General features: G+C 40.5%; 1 pseudogene; it reads left to right on the top strand.

Annotated features, from left to right (window-relative positions):
* The window catches only part of LOC141106389 (uncharacterized), a 54,785-nt pseudogene that overhangs the window by 16,232 nt on the left and 15,291 nt on the right, over window positions 1-23,262 (top strand).

Raw genomic sequence — 23,262 nt, 5'->3', positions numbered from 1 at the left:
ACCCTTTATTAGCTTTGTTGCCCTTCTTTGTACTCGCTCCATTTCCAGTACATCCTTCCTGAGGACTGGTGCCCAGAACTGGACAGCATACTCCAGGTGCGGGCGGACCAGAGTCTTGTAGAGCGGGAGAATTATCATTTTATCTCTGCAGTTGATCCCCCTTTTAATGCATGCCAATATTCTGTTTGCTTTATTAGCAGCAGCTTGGCATTGCATGCCATTGCTGAGCCTATCATCCACTAGGACCCCCAAGTCCTTTTCCATCCTAGATTCCCCCAGAGGTTCTCCCCCCAGTGTATAGATTGCATTCATATTTTTGCCACCCAAATGCATTATTTTACATTTTTCTACATTGAACCTCATTTGCCATGTAGTCGCCCACCCCATTAATTTGTTCAGGTCTTTTTGCAAGATTTCCACATCCTGCAGAGAAGTTATTGCCCTGCTTAGCTTAGTATCGTCTGCAAATACAGAGATTGAACTGTTTATCCCATCCTCCAGGTCATTTATGAACAAATTAAATAGGATTGGTCCCAGCACAGAACCCTGGGGGACCCCACTACCCACCCCTGACCATTCTGAGTACTCCCCATTTATCACCACCCTCTGAACACGCCCTTGTAGCCAGTTTTCAATCCATGTACTCACCCTATGGTCCATGCCAACGCACCTTATTTTGTACAGTAAACGTTTATGGGGAACTGTGTCAAATGCTTTTGCAAAATCCAGATACACCACGTCTACGGGCCTTCCTTTATCTAGATAGCAACTCACCTCCTCATAGAAGGTTAATAGATTGGTTTGGCAAGAACGATTCTTCATGAATCCATGCTGATTACTGCTAATGATATCATTCTTATTACTAAAATCTTGTATATAGTCCCTTATCATCCCCTCCAAGAGTTTACATACTATTGATGTTAGGCTAACTGGTCTGTAATTCCCAGGGATGTTTTTTGGGCCCTTTTTAAATATTGGTGCTACATTGGCTTTTCTCCAATCAGCTGGTACCATTCCAGTCAATAGACTGTCTGTAAAAATTAGGAACAACGGTCTGGCAATCACCTGACTGAGTTCCCTAAGTACCCTCTGATGCAAGCCATCTGGTCCCGGTGATTTATTAATGTTAAGTTTCTCAAGTCTAATTTTAATTCCGTCCTCTGTTAACCATGTAGGTGCTTCCTGTGTTGTGTCATGAGGATAAACACTGCAGTTTTGGTTACTGAAGCCCCCCGATTCACTCGTGAAGACTGAGGAGAAGAATAAATTCAATACCTCTGCCATCTCCCCATCCTTTGTAACCAGATGTCCTTCCTCATTCTTTATGGGGCCAATATGGTCTGTCCTCCCTTTTTTACTGTTTACATACTTAAAGAATTTCTTGGGATTTTTTTTGCTCTCCTCCGCTATGTGTCTTTCATGTTCTATCTTAGCCGTCCTAATTGCACCCTTACATTTCTTATTGCATTCTTTATAAATTCTGAATGCTGTGGATGATCCCTCAACCTTGTATTTTTTGAAGGCCTTCTCCTTTGCTTTTATATGCATTTTTACATTGGAGTTAAGCCATCCAGGATGTTTGTTCGCTCTTTTAAATTTATTACCCAATGGGATACATTGGCTAATGCCCTTATTTAATATGCTCTTAAAGCAAACCCATCTCTCCTCCGTATTCTTTGTTCCTAATATTTTATCCCAATTTATGCCTTTTAGCAAGGTTTGTAGTTTAGGGAAGTTGGCTCTTTTGAAATTCAGTGTCTTTGTGTTCCCTTCATGTCTCCTATTTGTGTGATTTATACTGAAACTAATTGACCTGTGATCGCTGTTACCTAAATTGCCCCGTATTTCCACATCTGTTATCAGGTCTGTATTGTTGGTAATCAGTAGATCTAGTAATGTTTTATTTCTAGTTGGTGCGTCTACCATCTGACCCATAAAATTGTCCTGCAAGACACTAAGGAACTGGCAAGCCTTAAATGAATGCGCGGTTCCCTCCGCCCAGTCTATGTCTGGATAATTAAAATCCCCCATTATGATAACACTTCCCATCCTTGCTGCTAATCCAATTTGTGATAGGAGATCCGTCTCCACTTCCTCCCTCAGGTTAGGGGGCCTATAGCATACTCCCAGTATTATTTTCCCCTTAGCTTCATCCCTTTGGAGCTCTACCCATAAAGATTCCACCTCCTCCCTAGCCCCCTCAGTGATGTCATCTCTCACATTCACTTGTACATTATTCTTGATATATAGGCATACCCCTCCCCCTTTTTTACCCTCTCTATCCTTGCGGTATAGGGTATACCCTTGAATGTTTGCCAGCCAATCATGAGAGCTGTTGAACCAGGTCTCTGAAATTCCCACAAAATCCAAATCCTCCTTGTACAACAGTATCTCTAGTTCACCCATCTTGTCCGCCAGGCTCCTGGCATTGGTGAACATGCCACATAGTTTAGACCGGTCGCATATTGTCCTCGTATTGGGCGTTTCAAGATTGCAACTTGGACTTGCTACTATACTCACCTTGTGTTTTTGTGCTTTGGTTAACCTACCACTAATGCCCCCAATACTACCCTCTGGAATATCTTCCGCGCTGGCTATCACTGTCTCTGGACCCTCCCCCCCATCGCCTAGTTTAAAAACCCCTCTAACTTTTTGGCCATCTTCATTCCCAGCAGATCTGCACCCTCCTCATTTAGGTGCAGTCCGTCCCTTCTATAGTACCGGTTACCGACTGAGAAGTCGGCCCAGTCCTCCAGGAACCCAAACCCCTCCTTACTACACCAGCTCTTCAGCCACTTGTTTACTTCCCTAATCTCCCTCTGCCTCTCTGGTGTGGCTCGATGTACCGGTAGTATTCCTGAGAACATTACCTTGGAGGTCCTTTTCCTCAATTTAGCTCCTAAGTCCCTAAAATCGTTCTTTAGGACACTCCATCTGCCTCTGACTTTGTCATTGGTGCCAACGTGCACCATGACAGCCGGGTCTTCCCCAACCCCTCCCAGTAATCTGTCCACAAGATCCGTGATGTGCCGAACCCGAGCGCCCGGTAGACAACATACTGTTCGGCGCTTCAGGTCTTGGTTACAGATTGCCCTCTCTGTCCTTCTAAGAATTGAGTCCCCTACCACCAGAATCTGTCTTTCCTTTCCCTTTGCTGCCCCCCCACTCTCACTGGAGGAGTTCTTCCCCTGGCAGCTAGGAGAGTCCCTCATCTCCAGCAGTGCTGGTCCCTGACTGGTTACACCAATGTCACTCAATGGAGCGTACTTATTGGGATGCTCCAGTCCTGGATCGGCCTCCCTGGCACTTCCCCCTCTACCCCTCCTGACTGTCACCCATCTACTCTTTGCTAGTGCCTGCACCTCTTTGTCTCCACCCGCCTCTGTGCTGGCCCCTGCCGGCACCTGCCGTGTACGTTCCTGGTTCACCTTTAGTATGGAGGGACTTCTCAGTGCTGACAGTTGCTTCCCCAGATTCAGAACCTGGGCTTCCAGGGAAACAATGTGCTTACATTTTGCACAGCAGTATTCGCCCTCGATCGGCAAGATGTACAAAGAGTCCTGCCAGGCATAAAACCATCTGATCTGAGTTGATAATATTCAACATCAAAGGTTGTAGTCGTTGGGAGACTAACTTAGTCAAAATCTTGAAATCTACATTCAAACGAGCAATAGGCCTATATGAAGCACAAGAGGATGGATCTTTTGCATGCTTTTAGATTAAAACTATACGAGCATGACTCATTGAGTCCGGCAAGGCTCCCTCCTTCAATCAGAGTAAAGAGAGGCCAATACAGGAGCTAAGAGCTCTCCATGAGCCCTTTTTTAATTTTCAGCTCCCAATGAGGGTTTAGATTCCGCATCCGAACTTCTTTTGAAGTTTAGAAAAAACAGATATAATGTATCACCACAGGATGGCACTGTGGATACACAGGTAGCTGTGTGCCAACGTCCTAACTGAATAGATTACCACAGAATGAAAATGGACTTTATAGGCACACCCATAATAAATTGTTTAAAATATAATATCTTTAATTAAAAAAATGTTAAAACAGCATGTACAAACATATAGCTAAAAACATTCCAGCATAGAGCCTAGATGGCACTCATACAATCAAGTTAATTTTGTTTCTGTATATATATGGTAACAAATGGTACTAGTGGTGGTATATTAGATATTTTCAAAAAGTCGATGCGGTTGGTAGTTGAGGCGAAAAATAGGTTGCTCTACATGTTGCGCACGTTAGCACTTCTTCAGGAGATTGAAAATCTAATATGCGTAAATAAAACAATGAGTTTCACATCTATTGAAAAAAGATAACTATCACATATGTAATTAATGGTTTGCATATTAATTGTCCAAAATTGTTCACACAGATAACCCTAATTGCATGGCCACCCAGCTGTAGAGAAGCACAACCTGACTGTGGGGGCGTACATAACATTGTATTCATTGACAATTGTATAGAAAATGCACAACATGCAGTCATGTACATACAGTGGGGACGGAAAGTATTCAGACCCCCTTAAATTTTTCACTCTTTGTTATATTGCAGCCATTTGCTAAAATCATTTAAGTTAATTTTGTTTCCTCATTAATGTACACACAGCACCCCACATTGACAGAAAAACACAGAATTGTTGACATTTTTGCAGATTTATTAACCACTTCCCGCCCGCCCTATAGCGGATTGACGTCCGGGAAGTGGTTCTGTTATCCTGACTGGACGTCATATGACGTCCAGCAGGATAACATGCCGCAGCGCACCCCCGGGGGCGCGCATCGCGGCGATCGGTGGAGCGGTGTGTCAGTCTGACACACCGCTACACTGATCTTGGTAAAAAGCCTCCGGAAGAGGCTCTTTACCACGTGATCAGCCATGTTCAATCACGGCTGATCACGCTGTCACTAGGAAGAGCCGTTGATCGGCTCTTCCTCACTCGCGTCTGACAGACGCAAGTAGAGGAGAGCCGATCGGCGGCTCTCCTGGCAGGGGGGGTCTGCGCAGCCCCCCCGCAGATCACCACACTGGACCACCAGGGATCGCCATTAGGACCACCAGGGAAGGGGCAACATGTGGATGGCCAGGTATGTACCCCATGGCCATCCACATGTGCCCAGTGTGCCAAATCTGTGCCAATCAGTGCCCACAAATGGGCACTGATTGGCACAATGTTGCAGTGATGCCCAGCAATGCCACCCTTAGGGGCATCACTGCAAACAAGTAATGCCATCAGTGCCACCCATCAGTGTCCATTCATGCCACCTGTCAGTGCCCATCAGTGCCCATCTATCAGTGCCCATCCGTGCCCATCTGTGCCAACTATCAGTGCCACCCATAAGTAACCATCAATGCCACCTACGAGTGCCCATCAATGCCACCTATGAGTGCCCATCAGTGCCGCCTATAAGTGCCCATCCGTGCCACCTATGAGTGCCCATCAGTGCCGCATACCAGTGCCACCTATCAGTGCCCATCAGTGCCACCTATCAGTGCCCATCAGTGCCGCCTATCAGTGCCCATCATCAGTGCCCATCGGTGCCACCTCATCCGTGCCCATCAGTGCCGCCGTATCAGTGCCCATCAGTGCAGCCATATCAGTGCCCGTCATTGAAGCACCCTTTTGATCTAATACAGCCATGAGACTTTTTGGGAAAGATGCAACAAGTTTTTCACACCTGGATTTGGGGATCCTCTGCCATTCCTCCTTGCAGATCCTCTCCAGTTCTGTCAGGTTGGATGGTAAATGTTGGTGGACAGCCATTTTTAGGTTTCTCCAAAGATGCTCAATTGGATTTAAGTCAGGGCTCTGGCTGGGCCATTCAAGAACAGTCATGGTGTTGTTGTGAAGCCACTCCTTCATTATTTTAGCTGTGTGCTTAGGGTCATTTTGTTGGAAGGTAAACCTTCGGCCCAGTCTGAGGTCCTGAGCACTCTGGAGAACGTTTTCATCCAGGATATCCCTGTACTTGGCCGCATTCATCTTTCCCTCGATTGCAACCAGTCGTCTTGTCCCTGCAGCTGAAAAACACCCCCACAACATGATGCTGCCACCACCATGCTTCACTGTTGGGACGGTATTAGACAGGTGATGAGCAGTGCCTGGTTTTCTCCACATATACCACTTAGAATTAAGGCCAAAAAGTTCTATCTTGGTCTTATCAGACCAGAGAATCTTATTTCTCACCATCTTGGAGTCCTTCAGGTGTTTTTTTAGCAAACTCAATGTGGGCTTTCATGTGTCTTGAACTGAGGAGAGGCTTCCGTCGGGCCACTCTGCCATAAAGCTCCGACTGCTGGAGGGCTGCAGTGATGGTTGACTTTCTACAACTTTCTCCCATCTCCCAACTGCATCTCTGGAGCTCAGCCACAGTGATCTATGGGTTTTCCTTTACCTCTCTCACCAAGGCTCTTCTCCCTCGATAACTCAGTTTGGCTGGACAGCCAGCTCTAGGAAGGGTTCTGGTCATCCTAAACGTCTTCCATTTAAGGATTATGGAGGCCACTGTGCTCTTAGGAACCTTAATTGCAGCAGAAATTTTTTTGTAACCTTGGCCAGATCTGTGCCTTGCCACAATTCTGTCTCTGAGCTCTTCAGGCAGTTCCTTTGACCTCATGATTCTCATTTGCTCTGACATGCACTGTGAGCTGTAAGGTCTTATATAGACAGGTGTGTGGCTTTCCTAATCAAGTTCAGTCAGTATAATCAAACACAGCTGGACTCAAATGAAGGTGTAGAACCATCTCAAGGATGATCAGAAGAAATAGACAGCACCCTAGTTAAATATATGAGTGTCACAGCAAAGGGTCTGAATACTTAACGATCAGCAGGTGCCAGTGGACACTGAGTGCCGGCACCCGCAGATCGGCTTCTGCTGTGATTATTCACAGCAGAAGCAGTGCACTCCCTGCAGGCGGAAGTGCAAAATCACTATATAAACACATGATCCCATGCACAGCTACTGCCCTGTAGCAGTAAAAGTGCCATAGGGTGGGCAGCAAGCGGTTCATGCAGGAACAAGGTAGAATTTAAAAAAAAAAATGATGTTGAGGGGGAGATAAGGGTTAAATTTGAGTGATACTAGAACTTACCTATTACATTAAACATGAGCAAAACACAACACAAAACAGAACACGTGAACAGAATCCTTGTGACAGTGAGGAACAAGCAACAATTTTGTAGAATTTTATTCGTGAAATAGCTAATTTTATACTCATTGAAACTTAATCAAAATGAACCACTAAGTTTTATCAGGAATATTTTTTGCTAGGCATTAATTATGAAAGGAATCACAATCAGATATATGTTAAAGTGAGCTGAAAGTTAACAGCAAAAGGTCATGTCAACAAAAGAGGGTAACTGAGTAAATACAGTATATACAACAAATATAGTTAGAACAAATGACATAATAAACATCAGGCTCCAGTTTATGTAAGTGACCTAATAACAAGAATTGTCTTTTTTTTTATGTAGGTGGTGCTGTTTTTTGCAGCCGCAGTCAATGTGACCCTGGGAATTTGCATGATCATTTACAAACTTTCTATAAGTGGAAACCCCATTTGGGCCGCAGTAGCTGTAAGTACCACTTCAGTTTTAATCATCTGATTTTGTGTTTTTCAATGTTATACATTTTTATTATTTTTATTTTTTTTTTTATTTTTTTTAACCTTTTTTTTACATGTATGTATTTATTTTGTAGTATATCATTACAGGAATTGTAACCCTTTCAGCTCACACTAAAGCATCAATTTGTCGGGTATGTACATTTTCAATAAACTTTTTTTTTTTTTTTTTTTTTAAATACATTTACTAGGCGTTTTATAAATAAAAAAAAACAGCAATATTTTATTTTTTCTAGCACTGTCTTCTGCAGAAATTCTGGTCCACTGTCAGTCCTTTTTCCTGGTTGAATGATGACCAGCCCTATTCAACCCACTTCCCCTTGAGCCCAGGCTGTCACAAACACAACTTTTGCTCACACCTTAGCCTGTTTTGACCTTTGTTTAGCAAGAGCCAAAAGTATTGCCACTTAATGACCAAAACCCTCAACCCACTCTTTCTTATTAAAAAAAAAAAAAAAATATATATATATATATATATATATATATATATATAACACTATTTTTTTCTACTGGTAACTGTCCTTCTGAATAACTCCATCATGAATTTTTGTTAGTTAAAAAAAAAAAAAAAAAAGCTTCTGTGTGTCCCTGCATAACTTAAAAGAAACTAGAAAAGGTACAATTTCTGGGGAAATTGTGAAAGTGTTCTTGCCTCTACAACTGGAGTGGGCGGAGTAACTGGGTGGGGTGGAGTGGCTTGAGTAACTGTGAAAAGTGTTAAAAAGCTTAATATTTTAAAAAGTATAAATAGTAGTAAAAAAGTTCCATCATTCGCTGAAAGAGCTGAACATTTTTTTCAAAAGTAATTTTTTTTTTCAAAAATGAATTTTTTTTAATCAAAAATGATTTTTTTTTCTTCAAAAATGATTTTTTTTTTCAAAAGTAATTTTTTTTTTCAAAGGTAATTTTTTTTTTCAAAAATGAATTTTTTTTATTTCAAAAATAATTTTTTTTTTCAAAAATAATTTTTTTTTTTCAAAAATAATTTTTTTTTTTACATGGGGCGGTCATAATGTTTTGGCTGATCATGGGGTGGTCATAATGTTTTGGCTGATCATGGGGTTGTCAGCTTTTGTCACTTCCCACTCTAGTTTTGAACATTTCGCCATTCATTCCTATGGGACCAATTTCGCCGCAAAAACGTCATTTCGTGGACCATTCGGCAAAACATTCCACAAAGTAATAACACACCAATCGGGAACAATCCGCTCGTTTCGGTATATTATTTGTCTCTGTAGTGTGAAAACTGTGGGAGGAGTCTACAAGCATTATCAAGTCTAGCAGATGAAGTCACATGCATTTGGAGTGTCTCAGCATCTTGTGTTTACAACCACTGTTTCCTAGCAACGCTCATGCCCTGTTTATGCTTCCCAAATACTGCTTCATCAAAACTGCCCCATCAGAATTACCCCATCAAAACTGCCCCATCATATTCCTCTATTATAAATCAGTACATGGTGTGTCTGTCCCCTCCCCCGGGCTCTGTAATCAGCTAAGATGCTCCAGCCACCTTCCCCCCTGTGTATAACAGAAGCTTTGGTAACCATGGCAACAAAACAAACACTAACAGTACACTCTGATTAATGGCTAAAATTTCCTGAAATGACCTCTAAACAAATGGCCGTATTTTAAAAACTATACATCCTACAGCGAAGATCTTTATATTGTGAGAATCACAAGACCCAGACCTAGATTTTGATACATAGTATGTCTCTTAAATATTAAAATTGAAGGCACGGTCGCAGTTTAGATATTGCCCTTCAAATTTGGAGGGGGCTAGAGTGTAGTTTCAATGAATGTCAATGGACGACGTGAGTTGCAAACAAATGGTCATATTGTGAAAACTATCAGGACTATGGCTTAGCCGTGGACATGTTTAGTGGCAGCAGGGATAGCTGAACGTTTTGATATAAGATTTGTGTAGGTGGGCTTGAAAATGAGGGAGTGGCGGCAGTTTAGAAATCATGTTCTGATTTTCCAGCTTTTGTCATCTCCCACTCTAGTTTCCCCATTCATTCCTATGGGACCAATTTCGCCGCAAAAACGACGATATTTCGTGAACCATTCGGCGAAACGTTCCACAAAGTAATAGCACACCATTCGGGAACAATCCGCACGTTTCGGTATATTACTTGTCTATGTAGTGTAAAAACTGTGGGAGGAGTTAGGGTGGTAAATTTGGCTATAATAATAAGAACTAGAAAAGGTACAATTTCTGGGGAAATTGTGAAAGTGTTCTTGCCTCTACAACTGGAGTGGGCGGAGTAACTGGGTGGAGTGGCTTGAGTAACTGTGAAAAGTGTTAAAAAGCTTAATATTTTAAAAAGTATAAATAGTAGTAAAAAAGTTCCATCATTCGCTGAAAGAGCTGAACATTTTTTTCAAAAGTAATTTTTTTTTTCAAAAATGAATTTTTTTTAATCAAAAATGATTTTTTTTTCTTCAAAAATGATTTTTTTTTTCAAAAGTAATTTTTTTTTTCAAAGGTAATTTTTTTTTTCAAAAATGAATTTTTTTATTTGAAAAATAATTTTTTTTTCGAAATTATTATTTTTTTTAAAGTAATTTTTTTTTCAAAAATAATTTTTTTTTTTCAAAAATATTTTTTTTTTAAATATATATTTTTTTCAAAAATAATTTTTTTTTTAAAAGTAATTTTTTTTTCAAAAATATTTTTTTTTTTTTCAAAAATTATTTTTTTTTTTCAAAAATATTTTTTTTACATGGGGCGGTCATAATGTTTTGGCTGATCATGGGGTGGTCATAATGTTTTGGCTGATCATGGGGTTGTCAGCTTTTGTCACCTCCCACTCTAGTTTTGAACATTTCGCCATTCATTCCTATGGGACCAATTTCGCCACAAAAACGTCATTTCGTGGACCATTCGGCAAAACATTCCACAAAGTAATAACACACCAATCGGGAACAATCCGCTCGTTTCGGTATATTATTTGTCTCTGTAGTGTAAAAACTGTGGGAGGAGTCTACAAGCATTATCAAGTCTAGCAGATGAAGTCACATGCATTTGGGGTGTCTCAGCATCTTGTGTTTACAACCACTGTTTCCTAGCAACGCTCATGCCCTGTTTATGCTTCCCAAATACTGCTTCATCAAAACTGCCCCATCAGAATTACCCCATCAAAACTGCCCCATCAAAACTGCCCCATCAAAACTGCCCCATCATAATTGCCCCATCAAAACTGCCCCATCATATTCCTCTATTATAAATCAGTACATGGTGTGTCTGTCCCCTCCCCCGGGCTCTGTAATCAGCTGAGATGCTCCAGCCACCTCCCCCCCTGTGTATAACAGAAGCTTTGGTAACCATGGCAACAAAACAAACACTAACAGTACACTCTGATTAATGGCTAAAATTTCCTGAAATGACCTCTAAACAAATGGCCGTATTTTAAAAACTATACATCCTACAGCGAAGATCTTTATATTGTGAGAATCACAAGACCCAGACCTAGATTTTGATGTATAGTATGTCTCTGAAATATTAAAAATGAAGGCACAGTCCCAGTTTAGAAATTGCCCTTCAAATTTGGAGGGGGCTAGAGTGTAGTTTCAATGAATGTCAATGGACGGTGTGAGTTGTAAACAAATGGTCATATTGTGAAAACTATCAGGACTATGGCTTAGCCGTGGACATGTTTAGTGGCAGCAGGGATAGTTGAACGTTTTGATATAAGATTTGTGTAGGTGGGCTTGAAAATGAGGGAGTGGCGGCAGTTTAGAAATCATGTTCTGATTTTCCAGCTTTTGTCATCTCCCACTCTAGTTTCCCCATTCATTCCTATGGGACCAATTTTGCCGCAAAAACGACGATATTTCGTGAACCATTCGGCGAAACGTTCCACAAAGTAATAGCACACCATTCGGGAACAATCCGCACGTTTCGGTATATTACTTGTCTATGTAGTGTAAAAACTGTGGGAGGAGTTAGGGTGGTAAATTTGGCTATAATAATAAGAATAATATATATGTGAGATAACAGTAAGTGGTCTTGCTATGCAAGAACACTTAATAAAGTGTTTTGACTGAAGAGTTACCAAATTGCCCTAATAAAAGTCTAAAGCCTAAAGTCCTAATTTACTTTCTTCTTTTTGTAGGTGACATGTTCTCTTGCTATTGTAATGGAAATTTGTAAGTTCTGTATATAATTGTATTCTATTTTGTATGTATTGCACACTGCCCTCACTGTGCACACAGCACTAATAATGTTTTCAGTACATGTTTACATTCTTTTGAGGCCTGATTAGAATAAGCCTGCCTATGTAATGCCCCTTGTTACCATAAACGTACAATTGTAATATTAATGTGATACCTACGTAATCATGTGTATAAAAACCTTCAATTGCGTCATAATAAAGCAGAACAGTTATTTGGAAAGATGCTGAGTGTATCTTTTGTGTCTGTTCCCTACTGCAGTAGTTATTATTAATTTGGAACCACTAATCAATATGAGGATAGGAGTTGCCTATCATCAATTTAACCGAGTCAGTATGGCGAGCTTTGCCTTAGGAGGGGATTCCAGGTGACCCTGAGTATCCAAAATGAGGAGCTTGAGACGATCCGGGAATTTCTGATAATCAGCCGGCTGAGGTAAGCCTTTTGCTTACATTTGAGTTATCAGACTTCCTTGATCGGTAAGGCATTTTCGGGACAAAGGGTACCTATTTTACTCCACTTAATCGAACTGTATTGATTGGTGGTTATATGTTATGTTGTCCCTGTCTACTGTTCATTGGAGTGTTATAGATAAGAAAGGGAAGAATAGTGCTGTTCACAGGTATATGTAGTAAATCTGCTAGATTAATGGTTAGAGTGGACAGGGATCCACAATGGGTAACTGGGTTACCAAAGGCCATAGGGACTAAGAATAATGCAGAGTAAACAGCTAGAGAAACAGCTATCTATGTGAGCAGGATGGATCAAGGGTGACATTAACACTAGACAGAAAGGGACATTATCATGTTAGGTTGTGGGATGAATTTGTTTCTGATTTTTACTAGTTGTAGTGCCTGACTCCAGAGAAATGAGAGGTAAAACAGAATACTTTATATGTTGTCAGAGAGAGAAGATGGGATGAGCACTCTGGCTGCCCATCCGATCATAGAAGCTAGATATAAAAGATATCTGAACAAAATAAGGAATGCAGAATTTAGGCAGGAAAATATTAATGAGAGTTAAAAGAAAGTGAGAGAATGATATGCATGTGTTGTGTACAAATGGGAAAAAGTAAACGATTTTAGAGAGATATTGGTGTATGTGTGTGCGAATGCTGGGACCTTTAGTTCTATTGCTTGTGTGTGTCATGTACGCAGATGTGACCCCCTCCTTTGTGCTCTCCTGAAAGAATGTCCCTGAGAGGTCAGTGATAAGCTGGAAGGACACCATGCCAATTCCAGTTTTTCAGACAAAACATGTGCTGGGTTGACGAATCTAATGGTAAACAATGTGATCACAATTATTTTGAATCTGTTTTCCAAACATGGTAAAATGAAGGTTACATTTAACCGTGTATTACACAGATTGAATATCCTTTGATAGTGGAAACAGTGCATTTAAAAAAGGGAAAGTAAAATTAAGTAATAATGAGTATTAATTTCTAATATGAGTTTAAAAATTCTATTAATAATATAGATATATTGAAACTGGTTTAGACAACCTTTGGTTGGAAATGAAATTCAGGTTAATGGGAAAATTTGTAATGAATGGGATTAGTTTAGATTAAGATAACAATTTTGTAATTTTACATTTATACAATAAGCCCTTATTGAGAGAAAAAAAAGATTAAGATGAGGTTGTTATTTTGAATAAAGCTGCCATAATATTTAACAAAGCCAAAATGGATGGGATACATAAGAAGTTCTTCTACAAAAATGAAATTTGAAGGTTTTTGATAATAACTTGATGTGCGGTCCATAATGTGAGAGTAATAATAAATAAAATTTAAATATAACAGACCCATCACATCAAGTCCACACACCCTGTTAGGATAGATGCCACCTGCAGCCAGTTGTTTTATAGTTTTTGATGCTTGCTGGTCCATCATACAGATTCTTGGTCCTTTTATTTATTTTTATTTTTGAAATCCAAAGCAGAATGTCTGGATTGTGAAATGATGTGCCCCTTTTTCTTGTAAGTACAGTGGTATAAGCAGAAGAATATTTTGAATTTATGGGCATCTCTGCATGACGGCAGGGTATTGTTATCATTTATTATAATATTGCCAGGAAAAAGTTGTCTTTTGAAACATGAAACTGGAGTTCTTACACAAACAACGTGATAGAAAACAAGCCATTGTAATATATTTATGCAAGCTGGACCCAGTAATGAAGGGTTCACCCCGATATATCAGAGCTGTAGCTTTTATGCAAAGGTGCTATTAGACAAAGTTAGATATTGTTTTGGTCAATGGTCTGACATTCTGCGCAGCAAATATACAGATAACTAAATGTTTGTCTAATGAAATGTTTAAAATATGAGTTTATTTATGTACAAATCTAACAATGAAAAATGCGTACATTTGAATCTAGACACCTTATTGCCTCTATTGGAGGAGGCTGGAGACAAAGGAAGACATTGTGTTAAATTGATGACATAGGAATCAGCTGCTGTGAGCCCAGTGCAGGACACACTCCCTGAAGACCCAGATATTACATTTTTTGTAGATTTGAGTATGCAGTTTATCACCCAGAAGGATACTCTGTATTCAGAGTCATTGGATCCTTTTTCCCCAGCTCAAGAAGCAGAGCTCCATGTTTTAGCAAAGCCTGTGAGCTATAAAAAGAGTGTATATTTATATAGATAGTCAAGCTATAGAGAGCTTTTGGTTCCATTTAAAGGGCCAGAAGTTTGTTTTTACTTCGGCAGGTAAACCAACCAAGCATGCCAAGTTAATTTGATCGGCTGTTTTCAGCCTTCCAAGTTCTTGCTGAGGTAGCCATATTAACTTTAAAACTCACACATGGAAGCAGACCAGGTGACTAAGGATGCTGCATTTACAGCCCCGGACACTTGATGGGTCTGTGCAACTCACAGATTCCACCCTAGTTCTGGCCCAGTATAGCTGGGATTAATAATTAAACTTTAAGGACCCCAGAACGAGAAGAACAAGTGGTCCACAGGGGGCAACTTCTTATGAAACAGAACTTTGGAAAAGGTGATCATTTATGTCTGCCAGCCACTCTTTTCCCTCCAGCTTGACACATGGACCGTGTCATCAGTCACAAGCAGTTATGGCTGCCTTAGTAAATGAGCATGGGATAGAGCCAGGGTTCTCCACAGTTGTTTTTATAACATACCACTTCTTGTTTTACCTGTTACCAAAGGTGTTACCAAAAGCTGAACATCCCTTCCAGAGATCACAAAAAAGATATATCCAGTTGCCCAAGTCAGGATCTTACGAGTATGCATTTTGTCTGTATGGACATGTTTTTTGGATGTCCAGTGGCAAATGCCACAGTAAAAAGTGTTATCAGAAGTAGTAAGAGAGTACAGAGAGTAACAGAGGAAATCATTTTTTATTGGAGAGTCCTTAATAGAAGTTTTGAGGTTTTATTTTTACACCCCTTACTGTCTACAATGTAGTGGACAAAGTAGAGTAAGAAACTAGAAAACTTTTGCCTGAATGTTTTCTTATATTTTATCAAGCCCCTAAGGGGGATGTTGGACTCTCTCCCTATGGGATTTTGTTTGGGAGTGTGTTACTCACTTGCTTATATTTTGTCTCAGCAGCTGAAGTCCTATATTCGGATCTCACAGAGAATGTTGCTGATCTTTTTTGAAGATTTTGAAGGTTTTTTGACAAACTCATTTATGTGTTTTCTCCCCAATTCCAGATCCTAAAAGTTTGGAAGGATCTAAAACTAAAGCCAGGTGACTTGTGGATTGTTAAGAGACATTTATATATAAGGAAATGTTTGGAGACTCAATACAGCATCTATTTCATGTACAGTTTTTGCAAAACTTGAAGGAAAAGTCACCTGGATCCACACCAGACACTGCAAAAATGACTAAATTAAAGAAATCTCTGTGTTTGATTTGTTTCCCTCTTGTGAACACAGTCTAGGGTACTTTTTGATTCAATTACTTTAATTGTAAGGGATATATATATATATATATATATATATATATATATATATATATATATATATTTGAAAAGTAGTTCAGCCATGTTGAAGTCATATTTGTCTTTTGTATGTCTTCCATTTAATGCAGAATTGTCTGTGTTTACATGTGCTGATAAGTCAGCATGACCACAATTCAGCTAGAAGGCCATTCTGGCCACAGGAGTGTACAGCCAGTACTCTGTAAATATGTCTTATCAATCATTTGTTTTTCACAATGAAAAGTCATTTGGTAATGAAAAAGTTGCTCAGCTATTATTTTCTCCACAATGGAGTTTTTTGCCTCTTTGGCCAGGACTACTTCCACCTAAGCGTGTGGAGGTTCCAGGTTAAAGGTGATAGCAGGTATGGTTAGTGATCAAAATATTGATCAAAAGAGGGGAGACTGTAATGGAAATTTGTAAGTTCTGTATATAATTGTATTCTATTTATTATGTATTGCACATTGCCCTCACTGTGCACACAGCACTAATAATGTTTTCAGTACATGTTTACATTCTTTTGAGTCCTGATTAGAATTAGCCTGCCTATGTAACGCCCCTTGTTACCATAAACGTACAATTATAATATTAATGTGATACCTACGTAATCATGTGCATAAAAACCTTCAATTGCGTCATAATAAAGCAGAACAGTTATTTGGAAAGATGCTGAGTGTATCTTTTGTGTCTGTTCCCTACTGCAGTAGTTATTATTAATTTGGAACCACTAATCAATATGAGGATAGGAGTTGCCTATCATCAATTTAACCGAGTCACTATGAATGTTATAAGTGCTCTCATGAGTGGTGTTGCCATTATTCTTGCCTGCCTGGATCTCAAAGCATTGTCATCTCTGAGGTGCAAAGATTATTGCACAGATAATGTGAGCATATCTTTGTAATCATTTAAAAAAGTTTGTGTCTTTAAAAGCAAAAATAATGAAGGGGGAATATAGCAGCAGCAGATCATGGTTTACGCAGAAATAGAGGTAATTGTGTGTTTTAAAGAAAGTTTGGAGTTCAAGTGATACCTTTTATTGGCTAACTTTGGTTATTAAAGATGTATGCTTTTGGGACCTTCCTTGGGTTCCGATTGTAGGTATTATGAGAGGAGAAGCAACATAAAAGTCAGTCAGTTGTGTTGTAGTTCAATGAACGTCCTGATAGGAGAGAGCAGAGTGACAGAGAGAGGAACTCAGGCTTCTGCTTCTCCTTTTACTGTCTAGCCCAGTGATTCTCAACTAGGGTTCCTCCAGAGGTTGCTAGGGGTTCCTTCAGCATTGGGCTATTTCTGCCTCTCAGATAAGTTCCCACCGACACCACTGATCTTTTTTAGCTATCTGTAAGGAGGTAATTCTTCCCAATGACAACAAGTGTAAGGACCATTCTTCCCACTGACCATCACACTAATGTATCAAGAGTTGTAGATTTCTATTTTTTTAGCAGGGATTCCCTGAGACTGGAGAATTATTTCAGGGGTTTCTCTGTGTTGAAAAGTTTGGGAAAGGCTGGTCTAGCCAGTTGTTGGGCGTGGGAAGGAGTCCTTTAAGTGGAATGAAACTGCAGTGGAGAAAGACCAGACCCCCCCCTTGACTGGAAGAATTGTACTGAATGCAGAGCAGTGTAGATCTCAAACCTGGATGGAATAGGAACCACTTGACAGCTTAAATTTTTTCAAAAAAGGGTATCGCCTAAACTTCAAACTTTCTGTATTATTGGATGACTAACCTTGTACAACTACTGCTTGTGTATTTTGGAAATTTCACATTTTAAGTGAACCCATGCTTTGGCTTGTACAAAGGAACAAAAACTACCTATCTTAAACATTACTTTTCTTTTGTATTGAATTGAATGGTGTCAGGAGTTGTTGCCCTCTGTGTCCTTCTGGGACATAGCGAGGAATGAATGTAAAGGAATATCCAAAATTCCTAAATGTCACCAGAATAGAGGAGACATGTGCCAAGCTAAAAGAAATTTCCTTCACTTTGGAGAGATTTTCTCTCACTACCAGCTGTGTCCATGGGATAGAAAGTGAAGAGAAATCTTAACATAACACATATGGTATGAAAAACAGATTTACCTACGCTATCCAAAATTAAAGTGCAAAAAAGTTGAGCAACTGTATATCTATTCTTAAAAAAAAATTCCTACCCATCCTCCTATCTAGCTGGTTAATCGTTGTTTTTTTTGGTGATGTGCAGCGCCCTTCTATGTGCACCTTACTTCTAAGGCTAGCTACAGTATAAATTGGGGTGGTAGCCATTTTTGTAGAGGTCTACATTAAGCAAACAGAGCATTTTTCGAAACGTGATCTTCTCAGGGACTTCTGTCACTACCTCAAATAACAGGGAATCAAATCCACAACGTGGACAGCCCTTTCCACGGGAGTACAGATTGGTAACCCCGTGTAAATGAAGCCTTAGACTTCTCCTTTGAAATATATTAACATCACAAAGTATACTGAATTCTAAGGCCTCCTTCACACCGGGGTACCAATCCATACTCCAGTAGAAAGGGGCCTCTTCAGCCCGTCAAATGTTTTCCCTCACATGCTGTCTCAGAATCAATTGTCTCCAAGACAGAGTCCACATTCCCGTCAGAGTGATTCTTCTCACTTCCCATCCACACAATAGTTGTCACCAGCACAGGCATGAGAAAAACATTTTTTGAAATAGGGTCAGAGACCACAATTAAAATTTAAAAGAGGTTTTCCTTCCCCACACTAGTCAATGATTGTCTGGAGTTAAACATATAAATATTTTATATAGCATCCAGAAATCATTTAACCACTTCAGCCCCGGAAGGTTTTACCCCCTTCCTGACCAGAGCACTTTTTAAAATTCGGCACTGCGTCGCTTTAACTGCTAATTGCGCGGTCATGCAATGCTGTACCCAAACGAAATTTGCGTCCTTTTCTTCCCACAAATAGAGCTTTCTTTTGATGGTATTTGATCACCTCTGCCGTTTTTATTTTTTGCGCTATACACAGAAAAAGACCGAAAATTTTGAAAAAAAATGATATTTTCTACTTTTTGTTCTAAAAAAAATCCAATAAACTCAATTTTAGTCATACATTTAGGCCAAAATGTATTCGGCCACATGTCTTTGGTAGAAAAAATGTCAATAAGTGTATATTTATTGGTTTGCGCAAAAGTTATAGCGCCTACAAACTAGGGTACATTTTCTGGAATTTACACAGCCTTTAATTTATGACTGCCTATGTCGTTTCTTGAGGTGCTAAAATGGCAGGGCAGTACAAAACCCCCTCAAATGACCCCATTTTGGAAAGTAGACACCCCAAGGAATTTGCTGAGAGGCATGTTGAGCCCATTGAATATTCATTTTTTTTGTCCCAAGTGATTGAATAATGACAAAAAAAAAAAAAAATTACAAAAAGTTGTCACTAAATGATATATTGCTCACACAGGCCATGGGCATATGTGGAATTGCACCCCAAAATACATTTAGCTGCTTCTCCTGAGTATGGGGATATCACATGTGTGGGACTTTTTGGGAGCCTAGCCGCGTACGGGGCCCCGAAAACCAATCACTGCCTTCAGGATTTCTAAGGGCGTACATTTTTGATTTTACTCCTCACTACCTATCACAGTTTTGAAGGCCATAAAATGCCCAGATGGCATAAAACCCCCCCAAATGACCCCATTTTGGAAAGTAGACACCCCAAGCTATTTGCTTTGAGGCATGTTGAGTCCATGGAATGTTTTATATTTTGACACAAGTTGCGGGAAAGTGACAAATTTTTTTTTTTTTTTTTTTGCACAAAGTTGTCACTAAATGATATATTGCTCACACAGGCCATGGGCATATGTGGAATTGCACCCCAAAATACATTTAGCTGCTTCTCCTGAGTACGGGGGATACCACATGTGTGGGACTTTTTGGGAGCCTAGCCGCGTACGGGGCCCCGAAAACCAATCACTGCCTTCAGGATTTCTAAGGGCGTACATTTTTGATTTTACTCCTCACTACCTATCACAGTTTCGGAGGCCATGGAATGCCCAGGTGGCACAAACCCCCCCCAAATGACCCCATTTTGGAAAGTAGACACCCCAAGCTATTTGCTGAGAGGCATGGTGAGTATTTTGCAGCTCTCATTTGTTTTTGAAAATAAAGAAAGACGAGAAAAAAAAATTTTTTTTTTCTTTTTTCAATTTTCAAAACTTTGTGACAAAAAGTGAGGTCTGCAAAATACTCACTATACCTCTCATCAAATAGCTTGGGGTGTCTACTTTCCAAAATGGGGTCATTTGGGGGAGTTTTTGCCACCTGGGCATTCCATGGCCTCCAAAACTGTGATAGGCAGTGAAGAGTGAAATCAAAAATTTACGGCCTTAGAAAGCCTGAAGGCGGTGCTTGGTTTTCGGGGTCCCGTACGCGGCTAGGCTCCCAAAAAGTCTCACACATGTGGTATCCCCATACTCAGGAGAAGCAACAGAATGTATTTTGGGGTGTAATTTCACATATTGCCATGGCATGTTTGAGCAATATATCATTTAGTGACAACTTTGCGCAAAAAAAAATAAAAAAAATAAAAAATTGTCTCTTTCCCGCAACTTGTGTCACAATATAAAATATTCCATGGACTCGACATGCCTCTCAGCAAATAGCTTGGGGTGTCTACTTTCCAAAATGGGGTCATTTGGGGGGGTTTTGAACTGTCCTGGCATTTTATGCACAACATCTAGAAGCTTATGTCACACATCACCCACTCTTCTAACCACTTGAAGACAAAGCCCTTTCTGACACTTTTTGATTACATAAAAAAATAATTTTTTTTTGCAAGAAAATTACTTTGAACCCCCAAACATTATATATTTTTTTAAAGCAAATGCCCTACAGATTAAAATGGTGGGTGTTTCATTTTTTTTTTTCACACAGTATTTGCGCAGCGATTTTTCAAACGCATTTTTTGGGGAAAAAAACACACTTTTTTAAATTTTAATGCACTAAAACACACTATATTGCCTAAATGTTTGATGAAATAAAAAGGATGATCTTAGGCCGAGTACATGGATACCAAACATGACATGCTTTAAAATTGCGCACAAACGTGCAGTGGCGACAAACTAAATACATTTTTAAAAGCCTTTAAAAGCCTTTACAGGTTACCACTTTAGATTTACAGAGGAGGTCTACTGCTAAAATTACTGCCCTCGATCTGACGTTCGCGGTGATACCTCACATGCATGGTGCAATTGCTGTTTACATTTGACGCCAGACCGACGCTTGCGTTCGCCTTAGCGCGAGAGCAGGGGGGACAGGGGTGCTTTTTTTTTTTTTTTTTTTTTCTTTTCTTTATTATTATTATTTTTTTATCTTATTTTTAAACTGTTCCTTTCATTTTTTTTTTTTTTAAATCATTTTTATTGTTATCTCAGGGAATGTAAATATCCCCTATCATAGCAATAGGTAGTGACAGGTACTCTTTTTTGCAAAAATTGGGGTCTATTAGACCCTAGATTTCTCCTCTGCCCTCAAAGCATCTGACGACACCAAGATCGGTGTGATAAAATGCTTTCCCAATGGCGCTGTTTACATCCGGCGAAACCTAAGTCATAAAATGCTCGTAGCTTCCGGTTTCTTAGGCCATAGAGATGTTTGGAGCCACTCTGGTCTCTGATCAGCTCTATGGTCAGCTGGCTGAATCACCGGCTGCATTCTCAGGTTCCCTGTTGAGACAGGAGAGCCAGAGAAAAACACGGAAGACATTGGGGGGGCATTCCCTCCCACTGCTTGTAAAAGCAGTCTAGAGGCTAATTAGCTGCTAGGATTGCTTTTACATGAAAGCCGATCGCTGGCTGAAAAGAATGATACCAAGATGATACCTAAACCTGCAGGCATCATTCTGGTATAACCACTCAAAGTCGTGAATGGCGTACCTGAAGACAAAAAAATGGTTAACAATAAAGCACAGTAAACGGTAAGGTATAAAAAATTGCATATCTGAAAAGCAAGCATGATAAAACATAACAACAATAAAACATTGCAGAATAGAATACAGTAAAAAAGAGCAGAACAATAGAGAGAGAATAGAGAGAGAGAGAACAATAAAACGACAACTATTTTTTTTTTATTTTATATTTTTGTTTGTGTTTTTTTTTTTTTTACACTTTTTTTTGTAACTAACTTTTATAACTGTAACCGGTTCCAGGTTCGGGTCTCTCAAAATGCGATGGCATCTTGGGAGACCCTGTGAAAGTGTGCCTAGTCTGTGCAATGCTGTACCCTACGCTAATACTCAACTAGTGAATGGTAGCGTTCAAAACATTCACCAATGCAAAGACCAGGATTGTCAGGACAGGAGGGACAATAATAGCTGGTGTCACGCCTATATCCGCGCTTGCTGCAGACACAACATCTTTTTTGGGGGGGTTCGCTGGGTAGGGGTACTCGGGAGGACATAAAGAAAATGCCTCTCATGCAGCCGACTGCATTTGGTTGGGGATGTGAATGGGGGAAGTACGGGCGCTGCAGAAGCGGTGGGTTCCCAATTAGGATTGGCGAATGCAGCAGGAAGGGCACTATGGACACGACGGGCCTGTGTTTGTCTTCTTGGTGGCAGCGGGACACTACTTGTGCTTGCCACCTCACCAGCTTGAACTGCATTTATGGGACTCGCCACGTCACCAAGTGTTACTGCAGTGCTGGTTTGACTACGACCGGGGTGTACTAGGCCGCTGGTGCTTGCCAGTTCACCAAAACGCTACCAAAAAAACTGTTAGCGATCGCAGGGATCAGGCCTGACTCTGCGAACGCTGCAGTTATGCGTTTAGTGTTTTGTAAGTGTCAGTGATCGATCGATACTGCACTTGGGTGGGCTGGGCTGGGCCGGGCGGAGGGGCAAAACGCAGGTGCTAGCAGGTATCTGGGCTGATCCCGCTAACACTGCGTTTGTGGGAACCCTAAACTGCTGGGGACGCTAGTATAGATCTGATCAGATCAGATATTGATCCGATCAGATACTATACCACTAAGGGAGGTGTACGGTGCGTGCGTGGGTGTTAGCGGTACTGGCGCTAACCTGACGCTGCCTGGGGCTGGTGCTTGCCAGTTCACCAAAACGCTACCAAAAAAACTGTTAGCGATCGCAGGGATCAGGCCTGACTCTGCGAACGCTGCAGTTATGCGTTTAGTGTTTTGGAAGTGTCAGTGATCGATCGATACTGCACTTGGGTGGGCTGGGCTGGGCCGGGCGGAGGGGAAAAACGCAGGTGCTAGCGGGTATCTGGGCTGATCCCGCTAACACTGCGTTTTTGGGAACCCTAAACTGCTGGGGACACTAGTATAGATCTGATCGGATCAGATATTGATCCGTACAGATACTATACCACTAAGGGAGGCGTATGCTGCGTGCGTGGGTGTTAGCGGTACTGGCGCTAATCTGACGCTGCCTGGGGTGACGCATATCACCGCCGGGCGATCAGGGGGCTAAACCTTTATTAGGTAATAAACGGCGGGTGCCCTGACACTATAAAAAATAAACAAACTAACCAGCGTCA

The sequence above is a fragment of the Aquarana catesbeiana genome, linkage group LG08 (assembly GCF_042186555.1).
Source record: "Aquarana catesbeiana isolate 2022-GZ linkage group LG08, ASM4218655v1, whole genome shotgun sequence".
Taxonomy (NCBI): Eukaryota; Metazoa; Chordata; class Amphibia; order Anura; family Ranidae; genus Aquarana; species Aquarana catesbeiana.
Note: the sequence above shows the minus strand (reverse complement) of the source record. Positions and strands in the feature narration are given on the sequence as shown.